Here is a 16,354-nt window from a genome sequence, read left to right as displayed (position 1 = left end):
AAAAATTTGAGTTTGCTCTTATATTATTTGTGATCTTCTGATTCACAGTAATGTTGACCACAAAATTACCAAAAATAACAAAATCACAATAAATGCTTGCCAGAAGCTGGATATATCGTCGGCACAAAATTGCCTAAACAATTAAACCCACAGACGTAGATGAGGCAAAATTTTGGTAAGTGCTCCTCTCAATTTTCCGACAGGGATGGTTGATACAGGACTGTTTGAAAATGTTATCTCAGACATTGAGAAGGCTTAGTGGAATTCTAAGATCTTCAATTTCTTCTGAAATTTCCTTTGGACTTGGACCCACTGACTCTTCTCTCTCCGAGGTCCCCACAGGCTCAACAACACCATAATCTCGCAAAGAAATCCCCCAGTGCTTTTGCATGATGGTTGGAGGCTTCCCACTCCTTACAGACCATAAAGAATAGTTTATACTAGCCAGCAAATAAATCCCTTTTCTGGGATCCTTTGGCACCCTCTCCTTCTTCTTCCCCTTTCCCAAAGTCCCGGGGAAAACCCCTGCAAAGCTTTCCTTTTGACCAAGATTGGAAAGGTCAGGGAAGCTTAACCAAAGCATTACAGGTTGTACTGGCTGGGACGAGAACTGGGCAAAGACTAACTCGCAACACCACTTTGGAAGTGGGAGGCAGGCCAAAATGGTGGAGATCGTGAGAGAGACCCCTGACAGAGCCACCGTTTTGGATCATGGAGTCAATAGACCAGGTGGAGAGCGTTGTGTATGCAGACGGACTGCCTCTCCCCCGTCCCCTCTGGCAATAACAGGCAGGCTGCACTGAAAAGTGGGAACACAATGAAGACACCAAAGTCTTTGCAAAAACCAAGAACATATTTACTACAAGAAGAGGAGTAAACTCATCACCAGCAGGATAAATTAGACACACTGGACTAGCTAGGCACACCCACTGGAATAGAACCCGGGGCTTGGGTATTACCCTTGGATGCAGAGGGGGACACCAAAGGAGAAAGGAAAGGGTTGGAGAGGGAGTTGAGAGGGGGATGGTAGAGATGGTGAGGGGGAAAAGAGAGAGTGGCAGGCACAGAGTGAGACACACAGCGAGAGAAAGAGGCACATGGAGACAGACACAAAGGGAGAGGGGGACAGGCACATAGACGCAGAGAAACACAGGCACAGAGACACAGAGAAACACACACACAGCCACACACACACACACACACACACAGATAGAGACACACACACAGACACACAGAAAGAGAGACAGAGAGACACACACACAGACACACACATACAGAGAGAGAGAGACATACACAGAGACACATACAGACACAGACACACATACACAGATAGAGATAGAAAAAGACAGAGAGAGGGAGAGAGATACCCAGAGAGAGAGACCCATAGAGAGAGAGAAACCCAAAGAGTGAGAGAGAGACAGAGAGAGACAGAGAGAGACACACACACAGAGGGGAGAAGGCAGTCAGGCCAGATGCCCTACTGGTGGGAAAATTATAGAAAGTGAAGACAAGGCTACCTGTGGAAGGGGCCTCCTGGGCTCTGCTACTCTCCCCCTGTCATGCACACCATCGCCAGCAAACAAAGATAAGAGGGTGAGTGAGTCCCCAGTCCTTTCTCCACAGGCTTAAAAAAGGCTGTTGCTCCGCCCACGGCAGGGCCAGCGTCTCACCCAGGCAAGCGCTTGTTTGGGCATTGCCAGGATACGTTTAGTCACTCCGCCACCTCCAGGCCAGCCTCTCTCACCCATGCAAGTATTTGTTTGGGCAAGTGTTGCCAGGGTCGTCTCCAGGGGAGATGGTCTGAAGAGTGGGACACGCACTTTCAGGTATTCTGTGCGATTCCCAGGTCAGGGGAGTTCTCAGTTTCAGCCCAGAGTAAGGGTGTGGGGGGAGTTAATTGTAGCAAATGGGAGATGAAATTATACAGTGCAGGGCAGTTGGGGTCAAAGGGCATGCTAATTGTTGGGTGGGGAATGTAGGATCCCAGCAGGAGCTAGCTTGGTGACTTGCAGAGGGCAGGCCATCTGTCACTGGGTAGTGGAGGAGGGTCTCAGGAAAGGGGAGTAAAGATTCGGCTCTAGGCGGCAGATTAAAATGGGACTGGTTTCTGGATCAAAGAGACTACTGAACAGGTTTTCCAACAGGGGAGTTGGAAAGGCCTTTGGGAGGAATGTGATCGCTTTGTTACTGGCTGTAGGCAAGTTGCCTGGGAGTGAAGTCCCCAAGTGAACAATGTACAGTGTCCCAGAAACAAGCAACTATAGGGATTATGAAGGTGCAAAATATAGTAATCAGGCAATGTTGGGGAACATGCAAGCACTTGACAGAAATAAACAACTAGTATAAACAGTGCAGTGAATATTCAGTTATATGCAGTGCAAGTTGGAAAATACATTTGGGAAACATGAAAGTCACACAAAACATTGGTAAAATAAAAAACCACAGTAAACAACAAGTGACACATGGATACTGCCATTTTCACAATACCTCGCCAAGCAAATGCGGCCCAATATAACAAGAGTGCAGGGACAAGGCCACAACAGGAACACCGGGGCAAGAGATGGGTGATCCCCTGCAGACCCACATAAAAGGGACCCTCCAAAAAGCACCCAGAGTCAATATGGGTCACCAATTCATGGGCTCCATATTTTACAAAGTAGCTGAGCGTGACGACAAATGATTGCAATTGAGAGTCCAGATGGGCAGAAACAGACACAATTAACACACAGAAGAAGTGAAAAGAAAAGGAATTGCAGGGCCACAGGAGCAAACCACAAACAGACGGTGACCCCCAGCTGTAACTTGCATGTGCTCAAGCACCGGAGGCAAGGATGGTGGTGGATCAAAACGAAACAGCATGTGTGAAGAGCTCCCCTACTTCCAAGGCACAACAGAGCAGCTCTGTGCCTTACTTCCCTTCCCTTCACCTTGCCAATGCTTTGTCTCCTGGGCTTTCTTCTACCATGCCCCTGTTCTACTGTGTCTGCATTTCAGTCTCAGTGGACTCAGTGTGGCACCTGGGGACCTCCACAGCACCTATCAGGTGGGGGAAACTCTCCATGCTTCTTCTGAAACAGCCAACCCTCCAATCGAGGATAACAAGGAAGACGTGTTTGGTGTTTTCCAGGTGTTTATCTCTTCCTAGCAGTTTATGGATTCCTTTAGGGCAATGCTCTGGCACATAGCTACCCTGCCAGCTGCTGGGCCCCCTTTGCCTGTGGTTCCAACCCCAGCCACTTCTGCTTTAACAACTGGTGCACTGGTGGCCTTCAAATTCCAGCACCAGTTCCATAGATAGCTAGCCCTCCACATTGCCTTTCATGACAAGTTTATGTTTGCAGTTTTCACTTACCGGCACCTGAAGTTATTCAACGAGGACTCTCAGACTGCAAAGACCTTGGCTGTTACCAACAGCACTCTCAAAGCCATCAGCCCACACTTCAGCTCCCACAGCAGTCAGGTGTTAACTGGTGGTCTTTCAACATTCCCGGTAGTGAAGAGACTGCCCTTGGAAAAAGAGAAAACAAAAAATGTTTGGAAAGTGACAACGTCTGTGGTCTTCTACCAACAAAGAGAAGACTAACTGATGGCTTCCTAACCAACTTCATGGAGGCTTCCTCATTGCTAAAAGAATGGATAACACAATTCATCCAGGTTTGGAGTGTTTTAACAAGCAAAACTTGGCTGGCCCAGGGCAGGCAGTATGCAAGGCTTCTATTCCACTGTGTTTGCAGTGGGCAATACAATGTGGGGAACAAGGCTGATCTTGAGCCTGCACGGGCTCAACAGGTATAAAATATTATGTCACCACTTCTCAGCAGCTGCCAACTTCTCTCAGGAAGCCACTACATGGGTTGCTTCATTTCTTGAAGGAAGATCCATGAGAGTTTTCTCTGAAACTTTCAGCGCCCGTCCTACCACTTGTAGTGTCCCACCCCTTTATAACATTTTGACCAAACTCCTCTTCAACCGCCTGGACTCCATCGGTATATCCTACACCAACTATGCTTATGACACCCAAATCCTCCCCCCCCTGTCAGGCAACTATGATGATAACTCCCTCACCATCAACAAAATCTACTTGACAATCCAGGCTTGGATGACCACAAACCATTTATGCCTTAATGATGACAAGACATAGATCTTGCTGGTGGGAACACTAGTAATGCTGAAGAAACTCAACTCCCAATATACTTCATTCACTATTGATGAAAACCAGATCCCAGTCTCCACTTCAGTGAAAACGCTTGCCGTCTATTTGGATGCCACCCTCTCTCTCACGCGACAAGTGAACTTGATTCATCTTCGGCGGCCTACACAGCCAAATTGATTAACGCTGCCAGACAATTCCTCACACCCATCAGTTGCCTCTCGATTGCACGAGCAGTCATCGGTAGAAGGCTTGATTACTGATATACCCTCTTTGCTGGCACCTCGAAACAGAATATAAGCAAAATGCAAGTCATCCAAAACAATGCCTTACGCTCAGCACTCAACATATCAAACAGAGATCACATCTCAGCAGCAAGAAGAGAGACCCTTTGGCTCCCCATTTGTGAAAGGATTATTTTCAAAACGCTCTCTATCACACACAAATGACTTTCTAACTCAGCTCCTGCATACTTGGCGCAATTAATTGTGAGAGCCAATACCACCAGAGCAGCAAGGTCAATCCACTCATACGCCTTGTATTACCGACATTTAAACGAGCCAGAGGAGGAGGTTCTAGCTCGCCAACAGTGGCAGCTAACCAACTCCGTAAGAGCAGAGGAATCATATTGGGCCTTCCAAAAATCATTAAAAATGTGGATATTTGCCTAAAACACTTGCCTCTCCTAGGCATGAACTCGTCGTGCCTATGGTAGGAAAATGTATGATATTTGAGTATGTTTGTAATGTACCTACTCCAGGTTTCTTATTGTGTTTAACTGGTCTTGCAACAGCGCCTGGATGCCAATGGGCTTAGGCGCTTTACAAATACAAAAAATAAAACAAATAAATAAATAAGTGCCAGCCAGCTGCAACTTTCAAGATGGTCTCAGTAACCTGCATCCTGCCAACGACTGTCTGGCATTCACCTCAAACACTCACAATAGTGTTTATTTCAGACATTTACTGTATAAAATGAACTTAAATCCATCTATCACAAAATATATTAAAATGCAAGCACATTTGTCATCACAAAGCACATCAATGAGTCAATGGCCAACATAATTACAAAGGTTTGTTTATCACATTAAACAACTGCAAAAAATCATAGAAATAACAACTTTCACGCTGTCAAAATTCATTTACAATAATACCTGGAATCCCTAAGGTATCTAAACCTTCTGAGCCAAGCCCAACTGACAAGTGCAAATGTAACATATCTGCACTGCATCGGCCCACATGTTGTAATTGAAATGATATTATGCCTCCTATCGCAGTATTTGAATGTGTATTGGCCTACGCCAAGTTGTCTAAAATATCATGTAAATAGACTCCGCGGCAAGGTCTTGACCTTAACGAAAAATTGTGTAAGTCGCCATCTTGGATTTAGCTGCCATTTTAGGTTCTCTTGTAAAGTGGAAGTCACCCTGAACATCAAAATGGAGGCCGAATAACATTCTGAGTGAGATTCTGGCCGTTGTGACCTCCGCACACACAAATAATTAATATGCCTGCAGGCCACTTGTCGGGGTCGCGAACTGAGACCTTGTCCTATCCCTGACCTATGTGTAAATGAACAACTGTATCAGCGGAACTGATCAAAATGCATACATTATGGGATTGACCTGGCAAGGAACCCTAGGTCTGGTCCCAAGAATGGTTAACCCGCGAGGGGGTTGGCCAAGGGCTGGATAAAGGATGTAAAAGCCCAAGTATTCCAATGTACGGTCTCTCTACTAATGCATCAAACCTTTGTTGAAGTTCGTTACGTTACTCTGAGAGCCGAATAGCTATCCATTTGTCAATTGACTTTTGGTAACTGTTGTAGCTTTTAAATAAAGCACTTGTATGTCCTTTGTAACCTGTGTTGGTGTGTTTCTTTTGGGCTTCCCAGACTCATATCAATTTCTTTGTTTTCACACACAGTCCGCCAATGCTGCCCTGAAACCTCTAACCTTCGGAGATCGTAAAACATGTCTCAGACAGACTTTTCTTATCATTGTTGTCATGCTTCTGACAGGGATCAAATGACCAGACAAGCCAGTAATAAACGCAGTAGGAGTAAAGTGGAACTAAAGTGACTGGATTGATCTGGTGATTAGAACTAACTAAATGTTCAGAAGAGCTTCTGTGCAGTCACATATATGATTCAACTTGAGCTTCCTCACCAAATCCCTTAGACCTCACATCCAAGGTAATGAAGTAGCTGCTGACGAGTTTACTACGTCAAACAGAACCTTACATTACACAGCAAAAGTTTCAGCCACACAGATCTCAACCTAGTAGTGATTGGGCCTTAATTAAGCTTCAAAAGTGATGCTCATGGTTAATGAGCTAACACTTGTGTCTGGCATGCATGTGCACGCTGTCAGAGCTAAGCCAACTTTCATGGCACTCCAATGCCATGTGCTTTAGAAGTCATCTGCAACTAAGGAATACTGTCTAAATCGCATGCAACTTGTAATCACTATGCTTTCTATCTGAGTTTGAGAGCACATATTTTAGCGCTGTGCTGTTATCTTTACTGCCTATACGGTTTGAAATAGCCTTTGAACTACAATTCCCAAGATAATAATGTGTAGTTCGCAGCACTTTTAAGACCACGTCAGCTCCAGCACCTCTTAGCCGGTTTGTGTCGTTTTGTGGACCCTGAGTGTTTTACTGTTGCTGTTCACTCACTCTTTCTAACTTTATATTATCATATCCTCAATTATTAGAAGTCTCATATAGCCACACATGGCTACTCAACTTAGCTTAATTGCTGCAATCCAAAGAAATCGCAGGATATGTCTCAATGCCATGTCTGAGGATAGTATTAAGGAGGTCTACACCCCACAAACTGCGGACACTGAAGGCATGGAACCAAGCTTGCCTAATTCTTTTCGCAGCTTACCTCCTCCAGTTATGCCAAATGAAAATATTAGGACCCATTTAGATATTCTAAATCATGAAAGCAATAATAATAACCATTGAAGCTGTAGTAGCCCTAACTTAACTACTGAGGCTCCATGCAATATACTGAAATGTTGCCTACTTAATACTTGCTCGTTAGTTCAACATGCTGCTGAAATATCAGACTTTATACTGGAATCCAATCTTGATGTTTGATTCCTTACAGAAACTTGGCTTCATGAGGCAACTCATCAAGCAGTGACTATGGCCACTCCAGTTGGTTACTCCTGCCTCCACACTGGTTGTGACGGAGGCAGGGGAGGGGGAGTTGCTGTATCCTTTAAGCAAGAGTTGAATCTCTATATGTCCGCCTTCCCAAAATGTGATCAATGCGAAGCTATGTTGATAAAACTGAACACCAACCCTGTTAATTCACTCAGCATCTTATTATTATACAAACCCCCTAGACTAACACTGCTTTTCGAAGAGAAACATTTTGCATTTATTCGTGGTGTCTCCAAGGATACAACAGCTTTCATTATCTTGGGGGACTTTTAATATATGGGTTCACAATCCTCTGGATAAGGAGGCCTTATCAGTGTTGCAAACATTCCAGCCTGTTGGCTTTTATCAACATGTCTCGTCCCCAACACATCTAAATACTTTGGATTCGATTTTATCCAAAAACCAAAAGATGCTGGTAATATCGATGGAGGAATAAATATGGTTGTATCGCTCCCATGTGTCCTTTGACGTCTTCTCCGTTCTATTCCCTGGTAAACCTCTAAAGAGTGTTAGACCTTCTATTTTAACTCGAAATTATAAAAAAGTATCTTTGAAGCTTTTGATTCTGGAATAATGCCTGTATTACCCTCCTTGGAAGACTTCCCCTTGATGTCTACTTATCTTCCTTTAGAATGGCGACAAACCAAGCTTTTGACTCTGGCTCCACTATAATCAGTAAAACTGAACAAAGTAGTTTGTTTCAATCAGTGGTTTACTGCAGAGGTTCTACATGCCAGAGGGGAAAAACGTAAGGCAGAACGCATCTGGCCCAAACATCCGCCTAATGAAACGGCAGCAATCTAGAAGCTTGCAGCCAGATATTTAAGGAAGAAGTGTTCAAAGCTAAAGAAAAGCACCTTAATGCGAGAGTAGAACAAGCTAAATCAAAACCTAAAGAATTATCCACTGTGTTGTAGGAATTAAAAGGTACTGTGGTCAAGGCATCTATTCCTGAACACAATGATTGCTGTCAATGCATTCATGAAGGCTTTATCCAAAAAACAGCTCAACATCAACACTGCATTCGGGATCAGGTTAAATTGTTACAGTCCGTTGATCCTCCTTTAATATCCTCCGATACCACAACTGATTCAAACACTTTGCTTTTTTTTATTGAAAGAGGTATCCGAGAAGGAGATAATGGAGTCAACACAAAGCATGAAGCCTACACCTTGTAATTGGGATATTTTTCCGGCAACGCTCTTTAAGGATTCTGCCAAAACGCTTACTCCATGGGTAACACACTTTGTTAAACACTCATTTCAAGGGGCCTATGTTGCAGAAAACATCAAGAAGGCATGGATAACTCCATTGATAAAGAAAGAGAAGCTTTATCCTCCAGCCCCAGGGTACGATAGACCTATTACGAATGTTCCATTTATACTAAAGATAATTTGTAAAATTGCCTGTGCCCAATATAAACATGTTGTGGAACAAAATTATATTTTGGCTACTGAACAATCTGGTTTTCGTATGAATCACCTCATTTCTCTCTGAGTGGGCAGACCTCTCCTCCTCCCTCCTGGCCTCTACCACTCAACTCCTCCTCCTCGGTGACCTAAATATACATTTAGACTCTCCTTGCTCCTCCTCTGTACTCTTCCGTGACCTCTGCGAATCCCTCTCCCTGTCCATCCTCCCCCCTGGCCCGACTCACTCTGCAAGGCACACACTTGATGCCTTGATCTCCTCTATCCTTCCCCTCTCCATCCCTCTGACCACTACTCTCCGCTGGAGCGATCACTCCCTCCTCTCATCTCATCTCTCCCTCTCTTCCCCCCAAGCCAAGCCTACCCCAACACTGCCACCTACCTTCTCGGACATCCGGCCCATGAAGCGTGTGTCAGTTGAGGCTTTTGCTGCCACTTTCTCCCCCCCCTCCACCTTTGGCTGTCTCTCATCCTGATACGGCCCTGTCTCTGCTCTACTCTTCAATTTCTGATACGCTTGATGTTCTTGCCCCTGTTCTGAGGATCCGTTTGAAGTCCAAAGCCAAGCGCAATTCCTGGTATGACTCGGACCTAGCTACACTTAAACATAAGTGTAGGGCAGCTGAGAGGAAATGGAGGACTTCCTGTTCATCCTCTAACAAACTGGCCTGTCGCCTGCTACAAAGGCAATACCGACTCTCTGTCCTCACCAAGAAGAGAGTGCACATTCAAGCTTGTGTCTCTGCGGCATCTAATAACTCGGCCGAACTCTTTAAAATCTGCAAGGAGCTGGCCAACCCTGCTGCAGTCTCGACCCCTCCTGTTGCCTCCCAGGCTCTTTGCAATGCCCTTTAAAACCCAGGACATCCTGTCCATCCTCTCCATCCACACTCTTCCTCTTCCCTCTCCATCTGTGCTTGCTGACCCTCCTTTAGCCACCCTCCCACCATCCTTCTCGTCCTTTCCTCTTTTCACCCCTGACGAGGTTGCTAGACAAGTCCGATCCATGAAAGCCTCTTCAAAACAGGTTCATCCCTGTTACTCTAAAACCATCAAGGACCACATTGATACCCTCGCTCCGGCCCTTGCTGATTTTTGCAACCCTTGCTTTGCCTCTGGATCCTTCCCCTCTCCACTGAAGCACTCCTTTGTGCATCCTCTTCTCAAGAAACCCACAGCTGAACCTTCATTCCAATTCTGTTTGCTGTCTCCATGACCGCCAGTCTGGCTTCAGAGCTGCCAGAAGCACGGAAACTGCTCTCCTAAACATCTGTGAAGATCTGCTCACCAACCTTGACTCTAACATTCCCTCTGTCCTCATCCTCCTCGATCTCTCTTCTGCCTTCGACACAGTCAACCATAGCATCCTGCTCAACCGTCTCTGTGAAAACCTGGGTATCACTGATCAGGCTCTTGCCTGGCTGACCTCTTTCCTCTCAGATCGACCCTCCCAGGTCCAACTTGGGTCCTTCCTTTCTTCTATCTTCCTCTCTAACTGTGGTGTTCCCCAGGGGTCTAACCTCTCGCCCTGGCTTTTCAACCAATACCTGGCAACTCTCGCCCACTGCATTGCCATGTTCTGTTCAAATTTCCAGTGCTACGCTGACGACACTCAACTAATTTTCAGGCTGCCCTCTGCCACCTCCTCTCCCTCTCTCATCTCTGATTGCCTAACTGCCATTCAAGATTGGTGTGCCGCCAATGATCTTTGTCTGAATGCCAGCAAGACGGAGATCCTCCTCATTGGCACACCTTCACCATCCTTTCCCCTCACTCTCTGGCCAGCCTCCCTTGGCCCTCCTCCTACCCCCACCTGCGAGGCTAAGAACCTCGGGGTCATCTTTGACTCCACCCTTTCCTTCTCCGCCCATATCTCTGAGGTCTCTAAAAAGTCAAATTTCCGACTGCACCTCCTCAGAGGTACTCTGCCTTTCCTCTCCTTCCCCCAGAAGCTCATGGTATCTCAAGCTCTGGTTCTCTCTAGCTTGGATTATTGTAACATCCTCTTTCTAAATCTACCTGCCTCTACTCTCCGCCCTCTGCAACTAATCCAGAACAGGACTGCGAGACTTGTCCTTGGCCTCAAGCCCTGGGATCGTATCTCTCCAGCTCTGAAATCTCTTCACTGGCTCCCAGTGGATACAAGGATTAAATTCAAAACCCTCTGCATTGTCCACAAGGCTTTCTGGGGCCTGGGTCCAAAATACCTTCAGCTATCCCTCCGCAAATACCTCCCCTCTTGAGCTCTTCGCTCCTCTACCTCCAACTCACTCAGGGTCAGTCGTTTTTCTAAGAAACGAGCTGGGGGTAGATCTCTGTCTTTGGCTGGGGCCTCCCTCTTGAACAGCCTCCCTGCCACTCTAAAACTTGAGGAGAACCATCTCCGGTTCCGGAAGCACCTCAAGACCTTCCTCTTTTCTTCTGCCTTCGCTCCCTATCCCCTGCTGATCTGTTCTCTCTTGGCACCGTGCACCTGGCCACCCTCTGTCTTTTGGGCCCAGGTACCTGCTCATCCCGTCACCCTCCCGCACTGCCTCCGGGACACCCCTTGCACTGGGGTCTGTATCTGTACCCATACTACCCCCCTTTTTCTTCCTGAATTTATCGGACCTACCCCGTCTGCTGCCTTAAACCTAGCACTTGCAAATTGCTGGCTGCGTTACCACTGTTTGTTGCCTTTATTATTTATTTATTGTTATTTATCTGTTTCTCCTCTGCTTCACACTTTCCACCTCTCCCCCTTCCATGCACTTTTCCCCTCCCCCCTCTCCCATGCACTTGCGCGTTCTCAATATCACTGGGCCTAGTAAGATCGCTGTTTTGTTCTCCCCTGTTCCCCTTCCTTGCCTTGTCGCGCTCTGAAACACTTGTGTACAAGCGCGATAGAAATAAAATATCAATCAATCAATCAATCAATCAATCAATCATGTGGCAGAGACTGCCCTCATAGATTTAAAATCCAACATTATAGGTATTATTGTCGAAGGTAGTGCAGCTTTACTTTTATTGTTAGATCTCTCATCAGCGTTTGACTTGGTCGACCATGCACTGCTGGTGAATAGACTGATTGAGGTTGGGAAATGCACCCCCCTGGCAGCAAGTTGGTTCAAGTCATTTCTGGGACCAAGGAAAGCTACAGTGGTCAAAGGTAATGCTCACTCGCAAAGATCACTTTTATACCTGTGCTCTCCCTTAAAGATCATGTTTATCTCTATTGCTTTTTAATGTGTACTCTAAACCCCTGTGTGATCTGCTTGTCTCTCTAGGTGTCCGGTTAATAAAGTATTTGAAGCTATACAGATATGGATGGCTGTAAATTCACTGACTCTCAATGACTCAAAGACATTGTTGCTTGTTGCTTGTCGTCGGTCCCAGCAAAAGTAAAAAAATCTAGACCCCACTACGAATGCTTTTTGGTGAATGGCAATGCCATTACAGTTTCAGACTCTGTTAAAACATTAGGAGTACTTTTTGTCTGTAATCTGTCTTTCAAGAAACACGTCTCATAGCTTAAGTAGTCCAGCTCTTGCTACACTAACCTATTGTGGCAGATCTGCCCGTATCTATCAGAGGCCAAAAGAGCTCTGATCGCTGCAGCTATTGTAAATAGGAAGCTGGACTACTGCAATAGTCTTCTGGTGGGCACTTCTAAGGCCAACATGAAGAGACTCCAGGTGGCACAGAATGGAGCAGTCCGTGCTGTATGTGGGCGGCCGTCGATGTATACATCTCATAGGAAGCTGCATTGGCTCCCAGTTGAGCAGCAAATTCAATTCAAGGGTTCCGTCCTGGTGTTCAAATGTCTCTCGGGTGAAACCCCCCTTTTATCTTTCGTCGAGGATAAAAAGACCCCTGCTCAAACAATAGCATGCTGTTACACCAATAAACAGCCCTACATTGGGCTATGCACGGGCCTGTAACTATGGCCCCGGGGGCATTACCTGGGCCGGTATTGGCCCGCCACCTCAGGTCCTATTCCCACATTAACTTGTAATCAGACATTGAGTGACATGCAACACAAGAAGATTCACTGAACCCATTCAAGTTTGAATGATGTAGATCTACGGCAATGCTAGCGTTACTTTATGTGCATAGGAGTGACGCGAGAACAGTCACAAGAGAGCATTCGGAAACACTTGGCAGTTCTGTACCAGAGAATGGGAGAGCATATGATGAGCACAGAAAGCATGATAAATACAAAAGTCAACAATTAAAGTGAGGCTCGGAAACATGTAAGGGAGGTGATGTGGAAAAGTACTTAGTTATTTGTATATAAGAGGAAGTTACCAGAAAGGGGACAAGCTTCCTCCAGGACAAAATTAACATAAAATGAATAATAAAGTTCTCATCTGTTCAAAGAAAAGCAAGATGCAGGTCTGATATGACGTTAATAATGATACAGGAATAATACAAGTGATTTAGGGTTTAAGAACATGCATATGTGTTGATTAAGAAGTTATGTCTCAGGGCAGATTGGTTATAGGCTTGACAATAACTTGTAGTTTAATGCAATTTACAGATCACTTGGAACGTCCAAAGTACTACGTGTATGAGCTACGAGCATGGTGGGAAAGAGTGGCACACGATGCTCACCCGTGCATTTTATTGCACTGTGGTTTATGCAACCCAAGAGTACGTGCCACAAGCATGGTGGGAATGGGTGGCACACGATGCGCACCAATGCTTTATATACAACAATTACCAGAAGTGGCAGTGTATGGGCAGAAAATGTTTCCTTTCTGTGAGTAACTGCAGACTTCACATGGAGGAATATCTCTATCTTCCCAGCTCTCTGGATATACATCCCTCTTGCTCTATCTGGGGCAGGCAGGGATGATTGGTCCCACTTTAGACTACATCTCCACTAGGCCATAGTCGTCCTAGTCAGGTCACAGTGTTATTACGGTGAAGGATGAGTAGTCTTGGGTCATCATTGTGTTTTTCTGTTTCTCTAAACGGTATAAAGAGGGAGAGTGTATTATATCCTGCGCTTCCCTGCCTAAGCAAACAGGATGATGACATCATGGAACTTCCTTCTGCTGGCTGCATGGGTGCTCCATGGGAAGAGTTGAGAGAGTCCTGGCAGGAAAATGGATGGATGGCCGGTGGATACTGCTGTATACTTACTTGATGCCAACCAACAAACAGCCTTACATTGATGATATTCTCTGAGAGTCATCGATGCGTTTATCATTGAATACAACACCTCCTCCCTCTGTCCAGGTATTCCTGGATAATCAACCCCATGAGACTGATGCTAGAGGGACAGGATGTACCAATAAGTACAGGTTTTTCACAGTAGTGACGTTTGTACTCTTCTAGTCCATATCCTCCTTCGCCCAATGGCACCCTACCCTCGCCTATTCCCTGCTCTGTAATAAGCTCCCCTAGAGGGCAGGGCTGAGAGCAAAAGAACTGGGGAAGAGAACCTAATGAGGAAGTGGGGCCCAGCAGTGGTCACAGTGGCACTGAGATAATTGGCATCCCTCTGCTTCGATGTTTGTTTTTCTAGCTACTGCTGAGAACTGCTGTGGCCTCCTCATTATGTTGCAGATGATCCACTAGACTGGAGGGAGTACGACAAGTATTACAAGCATAAGAGTTACCACATTGAGTAACATGCCCATGCCTTTGAAAATATCCTTCAGCTCAAGTAGCTCATTTGCCTTAAGGTTTTTTTCAGACTTGAAAAACCAACGACAGAAGGACTCTACCTGGCTTCTTATCTCATTTCCATTTATGTGCCCTCGAATTCATTCACTGACTAACAATTAAGCATTCATGCTCATTGAAGCTCTAGTAACATCCAAAGAATTTAATTCCCAATGATAGCCACTTTATTGATAACTAAATGTAGTTAACTTGGTTGACCAAGGCGTCAGTGAGAGGTTAAGTCATTGGGAGGGAGAGTGAGAGAGGTGGTGATTTACATAGGAGCTTGTTCTGTAAAAATCAGAGTATTGACTATCTACTGAGAATAATAATGTTGATGGCAACTACTGTTAAATCACATAAAGGCAATGGGCTACATTACAAGTATGGCGGTAAGGCAACAACGACGCCAGTAGTACAAGCACCATTGTTACCGTATCACCATACCACAAGCTCTGCTCGCGGGTGCCCTTGCAGCCACCAGGTCTGACCTGGTGGCTGTACCGGCACCCGCGAGCAGAACATGATGGTAGCACCAGTACCATTATTAACGGTACCGGAGCTACCACCCTTCCCATTCCCATTGAGCCCTATTGGGCACAATGGGAATGGGGAATCATTTTTTCCGGCACCCAGAAAATGGCAATTACCGGGACTGGCAAGGTCATAATGACCCAGTAATTGCCCTTTTCTGGGCACCAGAAAAAAATGAATACCGACGGCTACCACCAGCCTCGTAATGAGGCCCTATGGGTCCCTATGTTATTGGTAAGTGGTCCATGGAGAGATTTTCGGGACTTTTGGGCTTGTCAGTTGATAATTATTTTGAAGGGGCCTATTTACTAGTTGGTTGATGCAGTGAAACATTATGAGTAGTACACTTTTTTGGTATGACTGTGACCAAGGCATGATTTCTGAGGTTTTTAAGAATGTTTTAAATATTACAGACAATTTCAATTGTGAGCTTTCTACCCCCGCAGACCAGCCATTCCATGAGGAGAGCCCTGCCGCCCCCCTGAGGGTAATCCCATGAGCTTTGCTGGTTTTACAGCCAATTCTGCCTAACACTCTTGCTTGCCGTTCATGAGCCTTTAGGTGGTAAAGTTCTAGCCTTAGGAAGGTATCCAAACTTGGAATCAAGTACCTTCTAGCCTGTGCTTCTGTTCTATGCTAATTCGTTTGTCACTGTACCCATGCATTACATTTCTTCTCACCAGTAGATCCTCTTTTCTTCGAATGAATGCTTGTCTAAATAGTTCTTTGACTTGAGCCTATAGAGATTCATATGCAGGCCATGTTCAGGATGTCATCACTGCGCAGCCACAGGTCAGGCTCTGTAAAACGTGTCCATGTAATCTTCAATTTGTAACATCTGGGTTTTCGACTACAGTCCCATACTCACAGTGCCCTTCCAGTGTATGTGACATGTATTTGCCAGCAGGTGTAGAGTACATCCTTGTTTCCACCTTTGTTGCAATCTGTCCCTAATGTTCAACAGACTAGAAAGGAAGTAAAATCCAAGATGAGAACACCCCAATGTCATTCTTTGTGTTAGCATTAATTAGCTATTTTCCTTATTCTTGCAATGGTAGTATTACATCCCACAATTGTATTGGAAAGTGTGATTATTGTAATCATCCGACTAGTCTTCTCCCTTCAGCTTTGGACCCTGTTTGTATCTAACACCCATGGGCTTAACACATGTGTGCCAAGGACTGTGTTTGGGATAATGTAGGGAGCTTTTGCAATAGACAGAAAACCTTAACATTCATTAATGAATAAATGTGTTATTACAGGCTTAATATCAGAGACTAGCCTCTAAGCACTGGACGGGGATTCGAACATGTGTTGCTCTGTGCTATCTTGCTTGTAAGACAAATGCGTTGCCCCTTAGCTATCCTCATTACATACACATTTACATTACGATGAAAATAAGTTCATGGTAA

General features: G+C 45.4%; 1 protein-coding gene across 2 annotated transcripts in view; it reads left to right on the top strand.

The window, feature by feature from the left end:
* CNGB3 (cyclic nucleotide gated channel subunit beta 3) overlaps positions 1-16,354 on the top strand; it is a 1,205,394-nt gene that overhangs the window by 1,054,443 nt on the left and 134,597 nt on the right. The window lies entirely within an intron of this gene.

Source organism: Ambystoma mexicanum, chromosome 5q, assembly GCF_040938575.1.
Source record: "Ambystoma mexicanum isolate Mex_15411 chromosome 5q, UKY_AmexF1_1, whole genome shotgun sequence".
Taxonomy (NCBI): Eukaryota; Metazoa; Chordata; class Amphibia; order Caudata; family Ambystomatidae; genus Ambystoma; species Ambystoma mexicanum.
Note: the sequence above shows the minus strand (reverse complement) of the source record. Positions and strands in the feature narration are given on the sequence as shown.